The following is a 19,441-nucleotide window of genomic DNA, read 5'->3' on the forward strand; positions in this document are numbered from 1 at the left end:
GTGGGCTGGGCCGAGTAGCAGAGGTAGCGGTGAGGGGTACCATTCCCTAGTTGTGTGGGCTTGGGGGTAATAACATGGCCTTCTTCTTAGGACAGTTGTGAGAATTTAACACAGTTAATGTATTTAAAGAGCTACAACAATATCTAGTACACGTACTCTGTATTAGTAGTAATAACTCAGTGTCATTGCTACCACCACCATCGTTGTTATTGAGAGAGGAGGGGTCATTCTGGGGAGAAAGGTTCTCAGAAGCCCTTCTCCATCCAATGCTGGTGAGGCTGGGGTCCTCACTCATTGCCCCTCCTGCTGGAGTGGACCTGGGGATGGGGATATGGAAACTGAGAGTGGGGGGGACCTCAACGGCTGGTCCCTCCCCATCACCCAGCCCAGGAGGGGCCTTGGTCACCAGCCTCTTCCTGGAGACTCTCGGGGCACTGCCCCCTTCGATGTACTTCCCTGCTCACAGGCCACCAGTTCAAAGGTTCTTATTTGCCTATTGTAACTCCTCAGAGGGATGATAAGTTCCTTCTGGGACATTCAGGACATTTTTTCTTTCTGTGAAAAGCTACTTTCGCAACACTGACTGAAGGATAAAGCAAGGAGTAGTTAGGAGCCAATATTCAAAAAGGCCTTTCTGCCCAGCAGAGATCCAGATCAGAGGAGGAAACTGCTCTTGAGCTAGAAAGTGTCATTTATAGGTGTCCTTGATGGAGTCAGTGCTCAGAACTCAGTTTTAAAATCTCCTCATGACAATGTTGCCTTTCCTCCTGTAGTTCTCCAGCCTCGGAGTTGCGGGTTCTGCGGGTATTCAGTTTCCAGTGGCCAGGCAGAGTCTTCTGCCGTCGGTCTGCCAGCTAAACCCGGGAAGCTAACTGCTGTGCTCCTGTCTAAGTCTTTCTAGCTCCCAAGGTATCCATGGCCAGTGAGACAGTGTTGAATTTGGGCATTATTTTTGGAGGAGGTAGGATGCGGCTTATATTTGCCAGGCCAGGGAGCTTGTGCTTCCTCCGTCCATTGCTGGAGAGGAATGGTGGTTGCTTCCTAGCTCCTATTTCTAGGTAACTAAAGGTTAGCTATGCAGTTGTCATAGGACAGTAAGGTTTGTATTCAAGCCCTGGATGAGGCGCTTTACATTTTTAAGTCATTTAATCCTTACCAGAATTCCATGATGTAAGAATTTTCAGCGCAGGAAATTGAGTTCAAAGGTAGTTAAGTAATTTACTCACAAGTTCCGTGGTTTCATTCATTCATCGAATCCATCCCTTACTGAATTTCTGCTGTGTGCCAGATTGCAGGATTATCATCGTGAGCGAGCCAGACACAGGCGGCGGTCAGTGGGGTACTTAGGGTTCACCCCAAGGCATGTGATTTATCACCACACATGTTCTTTCTCACAGAAATTCCAGTGGTGGAAGGGACAGGGAGGCGTGCCCCTCGCTAAGGCCTCTGCAGTGCACTGATTTCCCTGGGTCCCTGGCCCCAAAGAGGGGTGTTCTATAGCGGTCATCACTGAGGTCCAGTGCACTCCACTGTCCCCTGTCCCCGTTTCCACCAAGCCCCCCTGCCTCTTACTGTTTCAAATGCCAAGACTCAAAAAATTTTAAGTACTTGATCAAAACTTGGCTTAAATGTTAGGCATTTCCCTGCTTTTAAAAACAGAGGATGCTTAAGTAGAAGCCACTTTTTTCTTGATGACTCGGCCCTGGCGTTATGTATGTCATCGCTGTATCATAGCATTTAGTGCCTGTATTTTTGGTTTCTCATCACCTTTCCCTCTCTGTGTCAGTTGTCACCTCACCTGCAGCCCCTGAGATGGTCACTGACTGTCTCGCACTCCTTTTGTGTTGGTTGCTTCTAACCTGCTGTGAATGAGCAAACAGCTTCTGGGTTTTTTAATTTGTCTTGAAATAAAAGCAGGAAGTTGCAGACGCAAAGAATAGGAGTCAGTGGCTTCGTGACAGCACCTCTGGGGCTGGCCTTGTGGTTGGTCACACGTGGTCCCGCATCCTGCGGCCGGGGTCTTGCTGCAGCCCAGGCCTCTGCTAGAGGGGTCAAAGGCTCAAGCTTCTGAGTCCACTGGACCTGATTCAGTCCTGGCTCCGCTGCATATTAGTTTGGGCTGTGAGTCAGCTTACCATGTCTAAGCCACAGTTTTCTTATCCTGACACAGAAAGCCCTCCATAAAGGATTCTCTTTGTTATTAATAGTGGTAGTAGAGTTTGTGGTATTGGTGGAGATGGGGGCATCAGGACCAGTGATAGGGTTCAGGTAATGGTGCAGAGTATGGGTTGAGAGCATGGGCTTTAGGGCAAGGAACACCTGAGGTTCAGTCTTCACCTCCCCATTTACCAGCCGAGTGGCGAATAACAGGTGGACATATATGATGTAGACGTAAACAGCAAGGGCACTTGAGTTAAGGTGGGGGCCCATTTCTGTCGCTGCCACTTACTTTTGGGGTGACCCAAGTCTAGAAGCTTCTTCAGATGTCTCATCTGCAAAATGAGGATGGTAGTAGGACCTGTCCCTCAGGACTGGGGGGACTAGCCTAATGCGCATATATATAGTGCTTCAGATAGTGTCTGGCGCGTCTGAGTGGCCAGTGAATGCCAGCTGTTCCCAGCTGGTGGCTCCCCTGGCATGCCAGGGGTGTTTGATACTCCTTTCACTCCGTCAGTGTGTGATTTATGGCCTCTTTCCCAGCACCGTAATTCCTTTCAGGATCACCCTCCCTGGTCTTGTTTCCTCGGCTTTTCTCGATCGGCTGAAGATTGAAGTAGGACTAGTAAATGGTTTATTCTGGGAACAGTTACACACCCTCTTCGGGAGGAGTACATGCTTTGCTTTGTGAAAGTTCTTCACTGGTAGGAATTGTCTCCTTATCAGGTTCTCAGCCTGGAAGTCTCTGGGAGCCTCTGGCAGTTTTCATGACATGCCAGAGATACTTGGGAGACAAGTAACTGTCAGAAATGGAAAGGGTTGTCCTCTTTGACATCTCCACCCTTCCTTATGGAAAAAAATTTTGAGTGCATTTTAGTGGAAGGATTATTCCTGCTTTCTGTACTATTCCACTTTTACTCACTTCTCTTGTTACAGACTTTTCTTGGGCTAATAGCATATGTGACATAAAAATTCATTATGAATTAAGAGTATTTTAATCTCTCTCTGTTTCTTTTAAGCCCAACCTTTAGGTGCCTAACCAGGTCCTTCCTGGCCAATTTTAAAATGACTGGGAAAATGAAATAAAAAGGAAAAGCATTGAGAAGGAAATTAACATGGATGTTACTCTTTTTCCCCAAAACATTGGTCTTGACATGAGATTGCTTTCTTTGTCCTGATAGTTAGTTGTAACTAAAATGCCATGTCTTTCAGTTAATTTCAGAAGAAGGGTTTTGCTCTAGTATGTAGGGGACTGGTGATTGATAGCTGCTGTGGGACTGGGGATGGTCCGATTCCACAAGGACTTGTGTAGGGGATTGTTTCTGTACTTCTGGGGGTTGGCAGCACCCAGCACTTTCAGAGAGCTGCCACGTGGCTCTTGTCTGGAGTTGCCCAAACCTGGTATCTGCCTCCCCTACCAAGACTTGTGCTAGGTGGTGGTGACAAACAGCAGGTCCCTCTCATTCCTGCAGCAGCCTGACCCTTGTCCTCAGCCCAAACCAGCTAGTAGCACTCAGGTTCTGCTTTACTTACTTAAGGGCTTTGGAGCTAATGATTCCCTGTTCGGGGCATCAGTGGGAGTTGGCCATTGTGTTGAAGAAAAAGGTGCAGTTGGACTGTGTAATGTAGAAGTGCTGGTAGACATGTGCTTTTGTTGAGTTAGGGAAGAGCTGGCCATGATAGGGAGGGGAGGAAGCTTTGAGATTACTGTAACCTCTCTGTCCTCTGGATTTTCTTGGTGGAAACCGGTAGAAAGAAGAGAGAAGGCCATATACCATCTTCCTCCCTGCAAATGACCCAGCCAAAATGGACTACATATCTTGGGTCACATCTGCTGTCTCAGCATGATCCTTAACAATTCCCCTTTCCTCAAAGCTGCCCCAGTTTGGATATGGTCACCCTATGTGTGGATCCCATCAGGTTTCCTTGAAACCTTTGTCAGTAGGACTGAACATCAGCTTCCAGGGGTGTTTTTCCCAGTACATCATCATAAGAGTGAGGCTACCTTCTTTTCTACCCAAATCAGCTAGAATGAATGGTTCTCTAAGTGGTTGTTACAAGTTCCACCCATATTCCCTTCAAAAAGCTACCAGTTTGCAGAGCAGAGGGTTCAGTGGGATCCCCATTGTGGGAGAGAGTGAGGTATGATGTCATGTAGTTGGCATCTCTCTTTGTGGCTACTTGCCACATGAGATTAAGAAAACAAATCTTCAAGGCTAATTGGCTAAAAATTGGATATGATAATTAGGGAGAGTCTAAAATCTAAAGGAAGTGAATGATGACTTTACCAGTGTCACCCAGACAATCAGGTAATGGTGAATCCAGGGTGGGTGCCCAGGTGTGTCTGGCTGTCTCCACCGCCCCTTGCTGTCTATCTCATGTCCAGCATCTTTAGTCCATGTCTCGGATAGAACTTCGTTCCCATGACGCAGGGGTTGGAACTGATTCCGAGCACGAGCCACTGTGACAGGTGGAAGGTGGCAGAGGCAGCGCTCAAGCTCAGTGCTTTGTGTATGTTATCTTGTAGAGGGTATGTGATGAATGGTTTTGGCGGCATGGGAAGAGTGGTAAGGAGCAATTGGCATTAGGATATGTGGGTCCAGAGTGAACCCTTTTAAGCCTGTCTGTGTGAGTTAAGTCATTGCCCTATGATGCTGGCCAAGCCTCAGGATCACAGCATGTGGGGATGTTATTCATATTAAATAAATGTCAAACAGCACCCACGGATTTATGGGTTTATAAATCTGAAGAAGCTGCTATTATTAGGATTTCTTGCAAGCCCTGGATTGCTAAACAGTTCTAATAAAACAGCTCATTACTATCAATTAGGCTTTAAGTATCTGGCTGAGAAATGCAAAGTGATTTATGTATTTTTTAATTAGCACAATTGAAAGTGATTATGGCGATGGTGAAAAATTATTTTGTGCTAAGAGTGAGTTGTGGTAGAAGGTAAGAAGGGGAAGTGAAGGATTTCCAAAACCCCCAATTTTCCCATTTGTGTTAAATTTCCACAGATTTGAGATGTTTCTGAGAGTGTGTTATAGTAATTACTCTATTTTTTTCATATTGTGGCAACCTGTGAGTCAATACTTGATGTTTGCAATTAATGATTTGGTGAACAGAGACTTTTTAATTAATTAAAAAAAAATCAGTCTTCAAAAAAATGTTACTAATGGTACAAGTTTGTGCTGAGACTATTTGACCAGACCAGCATGGTTTTGTGTTTTTCTAACAAGCAGTTCCCATGGGAGCCAGAGTAAAAGAGAGAGAGAGAGAGAGAGAGAGAGAGAGAGAGAGAGAGAGACACACACACACACACACACACACACACACACACACACACACACACACACACACATACACATGCGCGTGCGCGCCACTGAACTGCTGGAAGTTAAATCCATTTGTCATTGCGAACATTTTGACTGTTGTGCTTAGTCACCCAAGCCAGGCCACTCCATTCTCCACCCCTCTCAGTTTGTGTCATTTTCCTTGCTATCAGTTTCCACCTACATGCCTGCTCTCAAATCTCCATAGCGACATCAAAATATGTATGAGAGGTTTGTTTTTTCAGACAGGCAAACGTGACCTTGTGGATATACTCCTTTCATTATTGAATTTTACGCAAATTGCTCTGAATACAAATTGCAGCAGCACCTTGTTCCTGGTGTTGAGGACTTAAAGTGATAATCCATACAAAATTCACATCTTGGCGCCTGGCATACATATAGGTGCTCAGCCTGTTGGCCTCTGTCTCTTTCTTGCTTTCTGTGGCTCCCTGATTTGCTGGTCCCCACCCTGTTGAAATAGCTTGTTCAGGAGCCCCACTGTACACAGGAGCCAGACCCACATGCCCCACCCCAGCCATTTGATGTCTCTGTGTTCCTGCTAATACTGAACTCTCTACCCTACCCGGAAACATGGCTTTCCTGTCCCGTGGCACCATTACCCTCCTTCTCCACTTACCTCTCTGACCCTTTCTCATTTCCTTTCCTTTGTTCTCTGGCATCTTTGTCTGTTGTCCAAGATGGTCTGTGAGTTTCGCTTAAGCTGTGTACTTCTGTAGATGATCAGGTATCCACTCTGGCCCAACTTCTTTCCTAGGGTTCCATGCATCCATTTCCAACTGCCTGACTAGCATCTCTGCGTGGTTGTAGTTGTAGGTCAGACCACAAGCCGCCCTCCCCTTCCTTCTGCAGGCACATACATCTTCCTTCTCCCGTTCCTGGGTCCTCTGATGTGTACCTCTCCTCTCGTCAGCTCCTCCCTTTACCTGAACTTCAATTTTGCTGTGTTTTCCATCTCTGTGTTTCTCATTTTTCAGTTGGTGATATTTTCCTGTGGACCTGACCTGGGTGACGCCCCTTGGATCTGCTGTTTCCCTTCTCTCTCCCTCCCACCAGCACCCGCAGCACTAGCTGGCTCTTGCAGGGCTTCTAATGGTTATTCTCACCTCCTGTGTTCCTACATCTGGATCCAGACTGCTCCCTGACTAATCCTCCTAAAGCACAGGTTTGGACATATCACATCCATGCCCAAATTCTTCCTGACTTCTTATTGTGCATCAAATTATGAAGAAATACCAAAACCCTATGCCTGTCTTTTGATATATCTCATCGGGGGACACAGCATGAAGTTTTTCAGGCCATTGTTGTGACGGTCACAGGTAATAGTTTATTTTTGGTGTCATCTCAGTGGTCCACTGGTGAGGTGAAATGTTGTCAGTCTTCATTTAATAATGAGAGGGACTGAATTGTGTCCTCTCCTCCCCTCCCCAGTTTATATCTTGAGACTTTAATCACCAGTGTGACTATAGTTAAGGTTAAATGAGATCATAAGGGTGGGATTAGATAGGATTAATGTCCTTTTAAGAAGTGACACCAGAGAGCTGTCTCTGTCTCCCTCTGCGACTGCCCAAAGAAGAGGCAGAAGGTAGCTGCTGCCTGGAAGCCGGGAGGAGTAGTTCTGCCCAGAACCCACCCATGCTGGCACCTGATCTCAGACTTAGAGTCTCCAGAACTGAGAGAAATAAATATCTCTTGTTTAGGCCACCAAGTCTAGTATTTTGTTAAGACAGTCCAGCTGACCAACATAAATCACAAATACTCTAGGTTTTTTTGTGCCAGGCAGTGGGACATGTATGTAACACACGGCCCTTGCTGCCATGCAGTTGGGCATGGCATTGTCATTCCCTGGATGCCCAGCAGCTCTCACTCAAAATGTATCGAGGGCCCATCAAAGGCAAGACACCGCGTTGCGCATTGGGTTTACAAAGATAATGAAGAACTCAGAGTCTGGAGGGAAAGAAAGAAAGAGGAATAGATTGTTCTGTTCAGTGGGAGTTGAGTCTGGTAAAATGTTGAAGATATGTTTAGAGCTGAAATGGTGATTACAGGCAAGGAATATAAGTAACAGATTGAGTCATAAATGGATACTAAAAGAAAAACAGATTATAATGCTAATCATCTTCAGTTTAACACATTTTTCCAAGTTTTTTACTTTTTTTCTTCTTGTGATTATAAAAGTAAAAAGTGAAAAACTTTTGCACCTTGTAGAAATTCGAGAAGTACCAGAATATTGTAAAGTAGAGGAAAGACAATCATAATCTCACCAGAGGAGAAATTCTATTCTGTTTTTAATGTCATTTTAAATGTGTATTATATCTTCTTAATGGATAAAGTTTCCTGATCTAATGTCCTAACTTTAAACATTTAGAGCATTTCCATTGCTAATGGTTTTTGTCATTTTAGAGAACTTGGTAGACGGTGTCATTCATAAATCTTTGTCCCCTTTCCAAATGATTTCCTTTGAATAGACTTCTTGAAGAGGAATTACCCAGCCAGAGGACATATACATTGTTAAGGGCTTTGAGGATGTCTGACCAACCACTGAAATTTGAGTCTTTTCTGTGTGAGCAGGTAACTTCTCTGCTTGTCATTGGCACTAGGGTGCTGGGGCCAGGGGACAGTGAGATGAAAAAGAGATGTGGCCTTATGGAGTTGGTGTCAGCTACCAAGGGAGACGACTCTGTGAATGTGGGATCTCTGGGAACCTTTTACTTTATAAGTGATTTAGGCAGTCTTTCTGAAGTGACGTGAATATTTCAAACCCGGCATCTGAAAGTATCTTGTCCTGGGCATTACAGAGTTTTCTGGGGTTCTGGGGCTCTCTTTAGACCATAAATGGGTCGTATTTTTGGCAAGGAAGAAATGTGCTCCTATGTAACAAGTGGTGTTTGGTTTTTAAAATTGGACCTGTGTGTGTTATGTGCTTCTCTGAGGAAGTTTTGATCAATGGACAAGAAATTGTGAGCATAACTTATTTCCTTTAGTCACCACCCCTTGTTTTGCAACGAGATTTTGCTGAGAGGCTTAAACTATTTAAAATGTACGTTTGGCATATATCTAGAAAAATACACAGCTAAGAAGTGCACAGCTTGATAAAATAATCACAAAGTGAACCCACCTATGTAATCACTACTTAGGCCCAGAAGTAAAACCATCAGCATCCCATAAAGCTCCCTTCTCACCTCACCCATCCCTCCTCTCCTAAGGTGATCACTGTTCCTGAATTCCTGCAACCTAGATTTTGCATGTTGTTGAGTTTGAGAAGTTTTGTTTTGGAAACTCCTTTTTTAAATTAAATAACCTCCTAGCTAATCTGCCTGTATTCTTTACCTGTTGCTGTATAACCTTTGAGGCTGAAGTTGACAATTGTGTTTATTTCTTGAGACTCATTGAACTGCCTGGGGGCATCTGGTGGCCTCCCCTGGGTGCTTGTGCAGTGCATTCAGGCTGGGATGCAGGGTGTGCCCTGTGGTCTTTCTTTCTTCCTGGCTTCTCCATGGTATGGTGGTCTCTGGGCAGTGTTCCAAAAGGGCACAGGTGGAGGCCTCAGGCTTTAGACTTTGTACAGCATCAGTTCTGCCACATTCCGCAGGCCAAAGCAAGCTACAAGGCCAGAAGGTTCCAGGGGGTGGAGAGGTAGACTGCACCTCTGGGTGGAGGGGATTGCAAAGGAGTTTGCATTCAAGATTTGTGGCCGTTAAGCCATGCCCCGTACCCCCTGAAGAGTGCCGTCACCATTGTGTTGACTAAGATGACTGGTGATATGCAACTTTACTTATAATGCTGAGGCTCTTGTCCTCCTGGCCCACACGTGAACACTGTCAGTTGTGAGAGCTGAGTAGCCTGGGACAGATGGGCCATCAATTTTTATCTTCATCTGGTAAAAGACGATTGGATCAGAAATATAAATTCTTTTAGGGATTGACCTTTTTTGAACTAAGTTTGATCTTTTTCAGATCTTTTTCTTTGTCTTGATGTTTCCCTCATTGTTTGAGTGGCCCCTGCTTATCTCATGAAGCATATAAAACTAATGCTTTACCGGCATGCAAACTTTTCTGGAGGTTAAATGGGTGTTCTTCAAAGCACGTAGTGCCTTGAATCATCAGAGGCAAGATTTATGGTCTAGAGACCCCTTCTCTTTCTTTTGATCGTGGACTCCCACTGTAAGAGAGTATTCAGGAGGTCTTGTTTGTTTAACTCCTGGGTCCTGGACTCTGTATTAAAATGAAATGCTTAAAATAATATCAAGGCTGTTTGATACAAAAAGAGGCTCAGATTCTCAAAAATACCCTATTTACATATTAGCAAATAGCCTAGTAGGTGATTTTCTTTGAGTTGTTTTTTGCCCAGGTGTTTATTCAGAACTGAGTAAAGGGGTGTTTTGGATTTGGGCGCCAACGCCATGAGGTAGGCGGTAACAGTTTTCATTTAATTGAGCACTTTGCTGTGATCAAAGCTCTTTATTTGAATTAACTCATACAATCCTCACAAAACCCTTTAAGACTGGCTCTGTTATACCCATTTTGCAGATCACGAACTCCAGGCACAGAGACCTGAATGACCCACAGAGCTAGTTTGTGTCAGAGCCAGTGTTTGAACCCGTGCTGTCTGAGTCCAGAGCTTTGGTACCCTTGCCGCCTCCTCTCAGGAGTGGCATCTCCACATCCGTCGCTGCGATGTCTGGATTGTTTGAGAGCAGAGGCAGGCTCTCTGACCCTGCCCCGCAGCTGCCCTCCTCTGCTGTGTAGTTTCAGGGCCCGGCGCCCTAGGCAGAGATGAGGCCACAGGGGCTCTGAAGCCGCTGTGCCGAGTCGCCGCCTCACCCTGTCAGTCATCCTTCTGGGGCTTGGTGTCTGCTGGATCTAGGGCTCATTCTTCCCCACTGAAGAGAGGAGCTGGCTTCCTCAGATCAGAGCCCATTAGCTGTCTTCCTCTGTGATGAGCCAGTTCTGTAAACCATGTACAACTTCAAAGAGACTTTCCTTTTCCTAGTGTTGGATTTCAATATAATCTGTAAGGCAGGTGCCAAGTGCCCTTACCTGGGTATGTTTATTAGGCACCTTTTCTCTTTGTTTTGGTCTGTAGATGATACTGAGTCTCTTATGCATCCACAACCATCCTTGGCATCAGTGGGTATTTTGACACATCTCCAAGGCTTTCATTTTCACACGAGGAGTTGTCCCTGGGTCACTTAGGAGAGTAAAGATTAGGATGGAACTGTCGGGTGTCCCAGTCTTTAGCCTCCCCACAGAGTAGTTCCAAGGTGTTTGAAATTATACATACAAGACTGCACGTACCTCTTTCCCAATTCAGAAAGCCTTTGAGTCAGCTACCTTATTAGCATGTCACATACATTGTTCCTTTTATTCTTTAAAACATGATGAAAATAGTATTTAAAATATGCTGGTACCATTGTCCCCATTTACAGATGGGGAACCTGATGGAAGATTGTGTCACCTGCCCTAGGTCACATAGTCAGGAAGTAATCCCAGGTGGTGCTGGGGTCAGAGCTCTGGGTTTTCTCATTTCAAATCCTGTGCTTTCTTTTTTCTTGTGCAGTTTTCCCCATGACACATGTCCTTCAGACACCCTTTAAATCTCTTGCAGACTGAAGTTAGAGGTCATGACAGTTCTTATATAAAATCCGTTATCTGGAACTTGCTACAGTTCATGCTCTTTCTCCTCCTCATCTTTCCATTTTCCCTCTGAGTCCCCAAGATGAAGTCATGCGGTTGGGAGGCAGGAAGGTCTGGGCTTAGGTTCCCTTTAAGTTACTTGGCAAGAGAAACACAAGAGTAGATGTCCTGAGAAGCTTTCCCGTTGTACCTCTAAGCTTGGCGGTCACAGATGCTCTCAGAAAGTTCTGCTCTTCCCAGGAGAGAAGTTAAGGAAGGAGTAAAGATCTTGGCGGAGCTGTTCTCTCACCCTCTCCCGCTGGCCAGCCTCAGAGCTTTGTGTTCCCTCCTCTGCTTTCCTCTTCTACCACCTACCGCGTGTTCCTCAGACTGAAGACGTCATCTCGTGTGGTCTCTTGTTCTTCTCAGCTCTCTCCGGAGCTTCACTTGAGGGGCGAGGAGACCTGTTTTTCAAGGCTGCCGTGCCCAACTGTGCCCACTTCTCTCCCCTTGGCTCTCTTCTTGCCCTTTGGTACTTGGCAGAACTGAATTGCTTAGGTATGAGTGTCCTCATCTCTAACTCTCATTTGAACAGAAACAAAGAAATGCAAAGAAAATTTTGTACTGAGATGGCCACATGTGTCATGGGGTAAGAATACAGGTGGTGGGTCAGGTAAACCTGGGATAAAATCAAGGCTGTGCCACTTACTGGCTGTGTCCACCAGTTGGGTTCCTGAGCCTCTCAGAACTGTTTTTCTCATCTTATATACACTTCCAGATGGTTGTGAATGTTAGAAACTCTTAAATGCATCAAGCATCCCAGACAGTGTCTTGCACATAGTGGAGTTTAATGAACGATACCTCTTAGTTCATTTGCTACAAATGCACAAAACATGGTGGTCTTGGGTCTAGTCGTCATGTTGTAGGGTCAGTTTTGGAAAAGGAGGCACTTTTGGGTTTATCTAGTCTGAAATCTTCATTTTACAGATCAGGAAACTGGGACCTGGAGCAGTTAAGTGACCGTGTCAAAGCTGTAGTACCAGTTAGGGGCAAAGCTGAGACCAGAATCCAGACCCCCTGACTCTTGTCTCATGCTATCTCGATGGCATCATGACTGATTGTTTCCAGACGTTTATACCTGCATCTCCAGGGCAGGATTTGCTGGTATCACCTGTGTGAAGGGGCTTGGGGTGTTAAGAAAGCAACTTCCTATAGTTAAAATCTCCAGAGGTGTAGCCGGGGGTCTGCATTTTAATAGACACCTCAGATGATTCTTATGCATCTTGAGTTTACATTTATATGAGATTCAGATGAGTTGTTGGAACTAACTATGAGTTTGAGCCTCATTGCTCTTCTGCTGTGTAATAAGAGTTGCTATCCACAGTTATCCCAAAGGCATTGTGGCCTCAGTCATAGGAACAAATCCTAATCTAATGATGTTAAAAATCATGATGCTTATGTCAGCTGCCACTTATGGAGACCCACTATGTGCCAGGTATGGTCTGAGTATGTTCGGACACTTTGAAAAGGGCCTGGCATATGGTAAGCACTTTATAAGTGGTGCAATAACCTCATTTAATTCTCACAACATCCCTTTGAGTGTTCTTACTGTCTCTTTTACAAATACAACAAACTGACAGAGAAGTCAAATAACTTGTCCAATGTCACACAGCTAGCAAGTGGCAGCATTGGTATTTGAACTCGTATGTGTCTGAAGCTGAAACCCATGTGGAATAATAGACTTATGCATGTGAACTATTCTTTCAATAAATAGTGAATATAAAGGGTTTTCTCATTTTCTCATACATCTCATTGATGAAGTCTGCCAAGACAGACATGAAGGAGACCTCACACATGTAAATAACCCCTGTTCTGGCTTATCCAAAACAAAGTTCTGGAGTGAGGCTTTCCTGAGAGTAAACAAACTGGGAGAAATAATTTGTTCAAAGGGGAAATGTTCTCACTTTACAGTCTGTGTGTGCAAATGAAATGGACAGTGAGAGGGGAAGTTGGCAGCTTGGCAAAGACCCAGACTGAGCTTCCTGAAGTCCGAAGAGCTCAAAGACTGGGGGGATTAGAAAAGTGTGTCCTGGGCAGTTTTGTATTCTGCTTGTTTTATGACATTCCTTGACTCGGAGGTCTGGGGGTTTTGTACACTGAGCCCACCTTCTGCATTTGGCGTGCCACCCTTGGATGTGGCAGTGAGAATCCGAGTGAGAGATTGTGGTTACTGGTGTATATGCTGTTCCAGTTGCTGTGGCTGGAACAACCCACCACCTCAAACTCGATGGTTTTAAAACAACAATGTTTATTTTACTCACTGAGTTACAGTGGGGAGGGCTCATCAGGGACTGCTAGTTTCTGTTCCACTTGGCCTTGGTGGGGGGTGACTTGAGAGCTGGGGGCTGGACATCTGAGTCCTCACTCACCTGTCTGGCATCTGGGCTGAGACAGCTAGAAAAGCTGTGGCTGTGAGCAACTGGTCATCTCTTTAGGTGGTCTCACAATACTGTGTCTCCAGGCTCCAAAGCCACATGTCCAGAGAGGGCACCCCAGACGGATGCCATATAACCTCTTAGGACCGAGCCTCGGTAGTCATGAAGTATCACTCTGCCATGCTCTTCTGGTTGAAGCTGTTGCATTGGTTTACCAGGTTCCAGGTTAGGGAACAGAGGCCACACTGCTTGATGGAGGAGTTCCTAATTCATTATAAGAATAACATGTGGGATGGGCTGCATTGGTGTGGCCGTCTTTGGAAAACATGATCTACCACGTGTGTTGACCCTGCTCTTGCTAAACAGGGTCATTCAGGGCCCAGGTAGTTTATTGATTCCCTTTAACCTCATAGTGTGGTTTATGAATTTGTAGATGTTAGAAAGGCTACACTTGAACAGTTTTAGCGTGGAACCTGAACTGGGTTTACTTAGAGCCATATGAATATAGGATGGGGAGTGGCTGGCAAAGCCTTGCCTCATCATGGAGGAATTATCCATAGATTATTTTTTCTTTTACAATGAAACAAACCCTCAATCTTTGTCCAGAAGTGTAGGCAGCCCCACAAAGCACATGGTTGCTGTAAGTTCTTTTGACAGTTGTTTAAAAGGACCTAAAATGTTTGAGAGGCTTGTGAACAAGACGAATGTTCTACTCTTATGAAATTTAAGAGTCATGCAGAAAAGATGGACAGTAACCAAGTGAATGGATAAGAATTTCAGATAGTTATAAGATTCCTAGGTAAATAGATGGGGTGGGCCAGGGCAAGTGGTAGTTGGCATGATGCTATTTGAGACTAGTCAGTTGGCCAATAGAGTTATCAGAAAAAGACATTGAGGAGCTTCATTTAGCCCTCTTCTGTGCAGGCCCTGTGTGTGCTGAGACAAAACTCTCAGGGAACAGCTGAGGTAGTGTGGGCACGTTCATAAAATCCTAGAATAATACTTGGATTAGCTACAACCTCAATATCTACTCTACCAGTCTTATTTCTCCCCTTCCCCTTCCAAAGAAATGTTCAGTAGAGGTAACTTAAGAACATAAATATTACTTTCGCACAGTAAACACACATAACTGATTTATTTTCCCTGAGACTAAATGTGTGAAAAGACATAAGAAGAGATTCTATAAATCTATGAAAACTGGATCTGTCACCGGATTTTTAGGGAAGTTAGTCATGCTACGCCATGTCTCTTACCACCTAAGGACCTGTAGGGGCCTCTGTGGTTTTCCTTACACATCATATCCCAGCCACACAATGAATAACAACGGTGTGCCTCCTTTGTGTCAGCCTCTGGGGCTGAGGAGATGGAGCAGTCAGGGCTCCTCTGTCCGCAGAGGCAGATGAAAAGGAAAGCAGCCTGACAGAATAACCGCGAGTCATAAAAATATCCAGGAGAGAAACAAGTTCTGGGTGACTGGGAGGGGCTGAGGCGAGGTGTCCTGGCAGGGCTCCGAGGAGAAACCCTAGGTCGCCTAGGAGGACGCTGAGCCAGCCGCCTAGATGGGAAGACGGATTGGGCCAAATTCAGGACATCCTTGTGCCAGGCTTCCACTGTCCTTGAGGGAAGATCGGGTGAGAGCTGGGGGTGCTTTGGTTCCTGCACTGTGCTGAGTCCTTGTAGCTTTGAAGTTCAGCGATACTCGTTGCCCTGGAAGGAGTGGTTGGGACGACTGTTGAGTGATGCCAGGGGAAGGCACCTCTGCAGAGCTCGTCCTGCTCAGAGTCCAGGTCTGGCGGAAACCGTACACTTCTCGGCTCTGCTGGAAGCTTGTCCCGTGAGCTCTAAGGAACAAGAGGTGTCAAAAGCTGACTTCATCTTGGCTTCCTATTTTTATTGGCGAGTAGTTGCAGGGGGATGATCCCTCTGGCTAGTGCGAAGGAGATGGCCAATGGGAAAGGGTGGGGGCAAGCGGGGTAGGGTTGTGTGTGAGTCCTGTCGAAGGGAGACTTCTAGGAGCAAAAACCCAGAGAGAGAGTGTTATTTCCAGTGGGAGGTTCTGTTGCACAATTTCCCACGTTCGTTATGTCTACCTCTCCCACCTCTCTTGGGATCTCTGCTCCTGGTTTTGGGGTTCTCAGACTTTTGCTGGCTTGGTCAGAGCCGTGCAAACCTCAAGCCTGGTGGTAATTACTGAAGCGAAGGGGCCTGGCGCATGAGAGAACATTTACCCTTGTAGAACGCTGTATAGCTCTTCAAGGGGGAAAGGGCCTTCAAATGGAAACATTTGGTTCAGATTATTTGGATTTGTGTGAATGGGTTGGTTCCAAAGTCATGACTTGCTTTGGGAGATCTAATGGAGAACACTTGCAGGGTATTAGGGCTTTGCTTTTTTTCAAGTGACACTTCCCCTGCATTCTTCTGTGGTCACCTTTCTTTATATATATATTCTATAGGCACTTCACTAACATTTTCAGAATTTTGTTTTCTTCTGAGAAGGCATCTTTTCTTGAAATTGTTCTTAAACAGAGAGGATTGTAGAATGTTCTGGGTATGTCAGTTTGTGGGACAGTGGTTTGTGGTCATATCCCCTTTTCCCTTACCTGTTACTATCCCATGCAAGTGTAGGATATAAACAGTGTCATTTATGCCCTTGTTTTTTATGGTTCCAATTACAGGTGGATTAGTGGAGCTACTCTTGGGTTCCATACTAGCTTAAGAAGTGTTTTGGATTAGGATAGAGTAGAATAAGTTAGGTCTATGTTTCTGGAGGGACTAGGAGAAAAAGATGTGTAGAGGTCCCATGGTCAATCCCAGTATATTATCTGAAAACACATAGTAGTTAGGAGCATGGTGTTTGGAATCTGTCTTTGTTCCCTACCAGCCCTATGACCTTGGAGAGGTCACCTCCAAGGCCAATTTGCCATCTGTAAACGGGGATAGAGTTCCCTCAAAATTCTGTTTTGAGGATTAGATGAGATAATGTATGTAAAGAGATTAATACCTTATATAACTTGTTTAATAAATAAACATAGCTATTGTTAATAGAGGTTTTTTGTGTGGAGACTTTATACGTTGTGCTAGAGGTGATATATTCTGGTGGTGAAGAGTGGGACAAACTCATGAAAACTGTCTTCTTTGAAGAGTCACATCAGTTAGTTGAATTTCTTGTAGAGATGAAGGGGCTGTGAGTCAAAGGTTCCAAATCTTTGCTCTCCCAAACTTTGGTCCACCAAAACCCTGGAGTTTTCATCTGTTGGCATATCTGGCTCAGAGATGGCCCCAGGCCACCTTTGATAACTTCTTAAACCTATTTTCTGGGCTTCTTTTTGCAGCTGGAGAAGCTTTCCATGAATATTCCCTGCCTCTTGTATTCACCCTGGAGGTTTCCAAGGCCTCTCGGCACCTTGGATGATGTCAGACAGTTGGCTCTGGGAGCCAGGCTTGCTCCCAAGTCCTGCTGGCCGCCGCTCCTGGCTCCCCAAGCACACAGCTGGGGGAAGAGTGTGACCACTTCTGGAGCCAAATTGGGGCCTGTCTCTCGCCAGTGTTTGAATGGAGGTCAAGGATGCAGGGCGATGGGCTCATGGAAGCGAACTGTGTGGGATTCATCGACAGAAAGGTGGCACCTTTAATTGCTGGGATGTGCTGTTTCACCAGATTGTAATAATTACAATTATTCCTATCATTCATTGAACCCTTACTACGTGCCAGATGTGCTTGGAGTAGTAATCTATAATCCACATTTTTCCAGCAAGGAAATTGAGGCTTTTGGCACTGATACAACACACCCAGCTTTATATATACTTCCTTTTGACTTCTTGATCTTCCTAATGGCTAGAAGATTTCTCAGTATCAGTATCTGAAGCCATGGGTTAGGATAGGTGCAGTGGAAAGAGTGTTGAACTGTTAGTAAGGTTATAACCCATCTCCCATCTCTCCCCTGTCCCCTTTCCTGTTGCCCTTCCTTCCACCCTTCCTTTCAGCTTGTAAGATCTGGGCTTGCCCTGGGCCAGCTGACATCATGATGTGGTCGTTAGGATCCTGAGCTCTGGTGGAGTCCTGGCCCTGCCATTTGCTAATTAAAGGGCCTTGGGAAGTGGTGTCCTCCTCTGAGCCTCAGTTTTCTCACTGGGGATGATCACTATCTCCTTCCACTATTGTGGAGACTAAGTCAGACGACACATGGCAAAGCACCTGGAAAATGTCATATATGTGAGCTGCAAATCTAGATCATTTTATGTTATGCTTTCTTCCTCAGACATTCTCGTTTTCCCTTCATGAGTTAGTGGTTTTAAAGACTTTTTTTTGAGGGGAGTGTCACGGATTTTGAGAATCTGTTGCATGTTCTGGACTCTTTCCCAGAAAATGCATGTTCATCCAAAATCATACTCAATTTCAGAGGGTTCAGGATCTTCTAAATCTCTTTGTCTGTGAACTCCAGAAGGAGACGCTTCTGGATCATCGTGCCTGCTTTTCACCGGAGCCTCTCCTTATCTTCCCTGTGCCCCCTGCTGGCCCCTAGCCGAGGCCAGGGCATGTGGCGGAGCCCTCCGTGAGGGGCCGGAGGGAGGTGCTTCCCGTCCCTGCTCTGCCCTCCTCGCTGACAGGCAGCCTCCTGATTTCCCAGCCCTGGTGTGGCTGCCCAGAACAGCACCAGCAGCGTCCTTCAGGAGCCCAGCTCGGAGAGCTGCAGGGGAAATCAGTCTTTGTCTTCCTGTGGCTGAGCTGTTTCAAGGATGGGAGAGGGGTGAAAGGGGAGGCCGGGAGCAACGGAGGCTCTGGGGTTTCAGGAATAGCAGAGCTACTGTCTGCGGGTGGTCTGCTGTGTCCCAGGAACTGTCCTGGCTGCTTTGCGGTCATAATTTCTAATCCTTACAAGAGTGCCACCGGGTGGATCCTGTATCTTTCCCACCTTTCCAGTGAAGACACTGAGGCTGAGATGGTCAGATGGACGAGGCCCAGTTTGCCTTGGTCAGCGAGCTCCTCTGGGCCACGACAGTTGGCCTCCAGGGTGGAGGGTAACCTCATGGCCCTTGCTGTTGATGAAGGGAAAGGACTCCCAGTGTCCAGACATCCTCGGCGGCTGGCTTCGTTATGTGCTCTCGATGGCCTTCTCAGTGCTGAACTACAGACATGTATTTTTAGAAAAGGAAGAGACTTCTGTGTTTATGTTCAGAGCCGTAGCCGTTCCAGAACATGTAAACCAGTAAAGCAGCCGAGTGTCAGCACTGGTAGATGTCCCCATGCTGGTGGTCCCATCTTCTGGCTGGTGGGTATTTGCCATGACAGCTTCAGGGGCAGGACTGACCCTCTGGTCTCTTGTCTTGATAGGCTAAGTGCCAAGTCCTCCCAGGGGTCAGGTCTGGGCTCACCACAAGCACACTCTTGGCTTGTTGGCAGCCAGCCTGTGACATCCTTTCCTCCCACTTCCTTGCTTGCATTTACCCCTGTGTGCTAGCTGTTTGGAGTTCCCGGGGCCAAGCAGCCACACGTGGAAGGCAAGGGCAGGGCACTGCAGTGTTCGGTCCCACTGTGTCCCCGTTGCTTGCCCACCTTTATAGCCGACACACACTGAGTGCTCCTTACATGCCAGGCGCTGGCTCTGTGGATTATCTGTCCACTCCTCCCACCAGCACTATGAGGGGGGCTCTGGTGTTATCTGGATTTTCCAGATGGGAAGACTGAGGCTTGCACGAGCCCATGACCTGCCCAAGGTCACACGGCTGAGGCAGTACCTGCACTCAGGTGGGAGCTGAGGTCCATGTGTGAGGGGAGGACGAGTCAGCATGGAACTGGAGGAGGCTGGGGTGTGCCACCTTGGTGCCCATCTTCTTGCTCCCAGGAGGCTGTCCTTTGGTGTGGCACAGGCGAGCCAGAATTTCAGGTC

At 46.2% G+C, this 19,441-nt stretch overlaps 1 protein-coding gene across 8 annotated transcripts in view; it reads left to right on the forward strand.

The window, feature by feature from the left end:
• Window positions 1-19,441, forward strand: part of ARHGAP26 (Rho GTPase activating protein 26) — a 404,986-nt gene that overhangs the window by 49,493 nt on the left and 336,052 nt on the right. Inside the window, exon 1 of one of the 8 annotated variants that reach the window (XM_073221876.1) lies at window positions 8,012-8,075. The exons of the other annotated variants lie outside the window; for them this stretch is intronic. The gene's annotated coding sequence lies outside the window, so the exon portion shown is untranslated. Of the gene's footprint in view, window positions 1-8,011; window positions 8,076-19,441 lie in introns of those variants that run through there. 8 annotated transcript variants of the gene reach the window in all.

This window comes from Manis javanica, chromosome 14 (genome assembly GCF_040802235.1).
Source record: "Manis javanica isolate MJ-LG chromosome 14, MJ_LKY, whole genome shotgun sequence".
NCBI classification, from domain to species: Eukaryota; Metazoa; Chordata; class Mammalia; order Pholidota; family Manidae; genus Manis; species Manis javanica.